Below are 4,547 nucleotides of genomic sequence, written 5' to 3' on the forward strand. Positions count from 1 at the left end.
AAATTCATGCACCGGACCTCTAATATATATATATATATATATATATATATATATATATATATATATATATATATATATATATCTGTTCTTCCATTTATGAATTTATTAATTTATGAAGTTATTAATTTATTTCAATAACTTAACTATTGTGAATAATACTGCAATAAACATTGAGGGAGGGATGCAGATATTTCTTTGAGCTTCTGATTTCACTTACTTTAGATATTATTCAGAAGTAGAATTGCTAAATCAATGGTAGTTCTAATTTAAATTTTTTGAGGAAATTTTATACTGATTTTCATAATGACTGCATCAGTTTATATTCCAATCAATAGTACAAAAGAATACCCTTTTATTCTGTACCCTCACCAACACTTGCTATTTATTGTCTTGCTTATAATTGTCATTCTAGCAGATGGCTTTTATGGTAATATCACATTGGGGTTTTGGTTTGCATTTCCCTAATGATTAGTGTGATATTGAACACCTTTTCATATATCTATTGATTTTTTGGATATCTTTTTTGAAAAAAATATCTAATTAGTTCTTCTGTTGATTTTAAAATAGATTGTTTGTTGTTTTGCTATTAAATCATATGAGTTCCCCATAGTTTGATTTTAATTCCTTATCAATATATGATTTATAAATATTTTCTTCTATTCTGTAGGTTATCTATTTATTTTTTACCAGAGGACTGCTGCACAATTGGAGTCCCTCAGCCTGGCCTGTGGATCAGGCTGAAATCGGCTCTCCAACAACCCCCAACGGGTTCTAGATTGTGAGAGAGGGCACAGGCCAGGCCAAGAGACCCCACTGGTGCATCATCAGGGCTGGGGAGGGACACGAGAAGTTGTCCAGCCAGGGAGGAGCTGTGGGAGGGCCCCAGGGCATGTCCGGCCCATCTCACTCAGTCCGAATCAGCCTGGCCCCAGCAGTAAGCTAACCTACTGGTTGGAGAGTCTGCATCCTGGTGGTCAATGCACAGCAAAGTGAGCAGTTGAGCAGCTTTAGCATATCTTTAGCATATTATGCTTTGACTAGTTGAATGGATAACCAGATGACCAAACACTTAGCATATTAGGCTTTTATTATATACTAGAGGCCCAGTGCATGAAATTCATGCAAGTGGCTCAGTACACACCACCATGGCACACCACTGTGGCAGCCGCCTTGGCTCCTGCTGCCACCACCGTGGCCACCTTCTCTGCCTCAGCCCCACACTCCTTCAGCATCCACCTTGGTCCTCACAGCTCCAGTTTCATCCAGAAGGTCATCTAGAAGGTTGTCCAGTCTAAGTAGCATATTATGCTTTTATTATTATAGAGGATGGATTTCCTTTGCTCTACAAAAACTACAATACATGGTTTAATGTAGTCCTACTTGTTTATTATTCCTTTTGTGGCTTGTGCTATTATATAGTATCATATAAAAAATGATCGCAAAGATCATTTGTTTTATTCTAGGAGTTTTATAGTTTTAGGTCCTACATGTAAGTCTTTGATTTATTTCAAGTTAATTTTTGTGTGTGGTGTAAGATAAGGATACAACTTAATTTTTTTTTTTTTTTTACACATGGATATTCAGGGTGTTCTTTTTCCTCCAAACCATAATTGAAAAGATTATCCTTTCCCTATAGTGTGTTCTCCAATCAGTTTCTATCTTTTTAAATGTGTCACTATCTTTTTAAATAAGCACCCTTATCAAGTACTAGTTAAGCATACATGTGTGTGCTTATTTCTGGAATCCCTAGTCTGTTCCATTGGTCTATGTCTGTTTTTGTTGTTGTTTTCCAGTTTTATTAATATGTGTCTGTTTTTACATTAGTGCCATAGTGTTTTGATTACTACAGCTTTGTAATATACTTTGAAGTCAGAAAATGTAAAGCCTTCAATTTTGCTTGTCTTTCTCAAGATTGTTTTGGCTACTCAGGATCACTTATGATTACATATGAATTTTAGGAATTTTTTTCTATTTCTTTGAAAAATGTTATTGGAATTTTGACAGGAATTGAATTAAATCTGCAGATTATGTTGGATAGTATGGATACTTTAACAGTGCTAATTCTTCCAAGCCATGAAACAACAATATCATTCCATTTATCAGTATTCTTTAATTTCCTTCATTAAGGTGTTATCATTTTCAATTTACAAGCCTTTTTTTAAAGTTATACTGGGAAATATATTTGTATTCATTTATGTTTTTATACCATCTAATTAACAATTTGAAAAAGGAAAGTTTTAGCAAATATTTATTCCAGCATTTGAAAATATCTTTAACTATAGCAACATTATCTAGCAAGTAATAATCTAGATTACAACAGAGATAGTGGTTCAATTAATATTTCTTTAGTACTCATTAGAAAATGTAATCTTTATCCTATATTTAGTAAACTTTCTTCTTTATTAATTAGAAAGTTGGAGAATTATCAAGTTTAAATCAGGCTCATTGTCCCTGTCTTCAAAAGCTATTTACAACTACCACATACTCATTTTATACTCAACCTCATTAGGCTTTTTAGTACATGGCCCTGTTTGCAAACATAGAGAATTAATGTTTTGATCAGAGTAGAAAATGTCTCATTGCTCTCAGCATGAATGAACTGTTACGCAGCTTGCTCCTATGGAGGTTGTGGGGCTGATTCAGTCATCAAGTTACAGGTGTGCTTTCAAATGAGGTCCCAGAGAACTGGGGCAACACCTGAGAAAGATTGACCTTCAGCTGCTAATACCTGAAATGCAAAGCAATGACTCAACTGAGATACCAAGAGCATACTAGGAGCAGCCCAATATTTCATGTTCAGTAGTCACACTTTGACTATGGCTTGAGCCTATCACTTTTAGGTTTTTCCCCAGAGCAATGATTTTGATATCACTGGAGTTTTGTACTTGTGTTTTTCAAGTACTCTTCACACAAAACATAGACTACAATAATAAGGCTAAATTTTTTGTTTCCTTTTTCAACCATTTATGCTTAAAATTATGCTCTCTTCTACAAAATATAAGATATATAGTAATATGGAAAATACAGTCAGTTTTGCTAGAATATGACATGTTTCTTAAAATCACAGATGCAAAACTGTACAATGAACACCACAGGGCTGATGGAAAACAGCACTCAGAAACATTGTTAGTGACACATTTAAAAAGATAGAAACCGATCGGAGAAGTGCCAAGAGTCAAAATGAAATTCAATTCCTTTGTGACTTCTGACAGGAGCGAAACCATAAGAGGCATTTCAATGCACCTTTCCACATTCACAGGAAGATTATGTTTTCTTTTTCCAAAGTTCTGAGACAAAAGTACAATGTTTGATCCATGCCTATTTGGAAGGATAATGAAGTTCAGGTTGTTTAAGGACATTACAAAGGGCAGCAAATTGGTGAAGTCCAGGTTTACAGGAAGAAATATGTCATCTACCTTGAACCAGTGCAGCAGGAAAAAGCTAATGGTATTGTATAACTGTTCATGTGGACATTCACCCCAGCAAGTCCAATCACTAAAGCTGGACAAAGACCATAAAATATCCTTTAATGTGAAGCCAAATCTCACCAAGTAAGGAAAGGAAAAAAGAGCAAATACAAAGAAGGAACAATTGAGAAGATGCAGGAATCTTATACAATATATACAACTTTCATTTTAAAAAAGATAGAAACATAATAAAAACAGTGGCACAATTTAACACATGATGGTTAAATTGTATCCTATAGGTGGTTAGGAAATACAGAATTACTATAATACATATTATGCTTTATCTTTAAAAGATGATCAGTTTAGAGGGAGCATCACAAGCAGGGCAGCTAGTAAGCAATTGTGAAGCTGGATGGAGGGTCAGCTGAAATGAGAGAAAAGTTGTAACAGTAGGCATAGATGAGTGTGATTTAACACAGGGTGAACTGAGGTTACCAGTAGATATTTGAGGTATGTATGTTTTGTGTATTTGTAAATGGCTATGCTTAGCTTGTGCAGTTTTCAATTTTCACCTACTGTGTGTGTGTGTTTTTTGTTTGTTTATTGTTGTTTGTGTGTGTGTGTGTGTGTGTGTGTGTGGATAAAACAGTATGCAAGCAACACAAAATCTTCATGTCTCAGTTGTTCCCTAATATTATGTTCCATCCATCATCTTGGAACAAAGTCATGATTTAGAACAAGCATTATAACAGAACTGACTATAGACTCTTTTAGCCTAAGCACTTGGGCCTCCTCACTGTCCCAAAGTTTCCTTTACCTCTGACTCTGCACACAAATTGAAGACTCATTTAACCATCACTGAACCCTTCTCTTTAGATTTGGCGACAGGGAAGAAGTCAGACTCCAAAAGGAGAGGAAAGGCTAAGTCACATCACATAATAATTTTGACCTGGTCACATCCTATATAATAAAAGCCCAATATACTAAGTGCCCAACCATTTATTTGACTGTTCAACCAGTCGCTATAATGTGTACTGACCACCGGATAGCAGGCGCTCCTACCCAGTAGGTTAGCTTGCTACTGGGGTCCTACCAATCAGGACTGGGTGAGATGGGCCACACATGCTCTGGGGCCCTCTC

The 4,547-nt window shown here is 35.5% G+C and overlaps 1 pseudogene; it reads left to right on the forward strand.

The window, feature by feature from the left end:
* The first annotated feature begins 3,180 nt into the window (after positions 1 to 3,180).
* LOC118719084 lies at positions 3,181 to 3,611 on the forward strand (annotated as a pseudogene).
* The last annotated feature ends 936 nt before the right edge of the window (positions 3,612 to 4,547 follow it).

Source organism: Pipistrellus kuhlii, unplaced genomic scaffold (genome assembly GCF_014108245.1).
Source record: "Pipistrellus kuhlii isolate mPipKuh1 unplaced genomic scaffold, mPipKuh1.p scaffold_m20_p_1, whole genome shotgun sequence".
NCBI lineage: Eukaryota > Metazoa > Chordata > Mammalia > Chiroptera > Vespertilionidae > Pipistrellus > Pipistrellus kuhlii.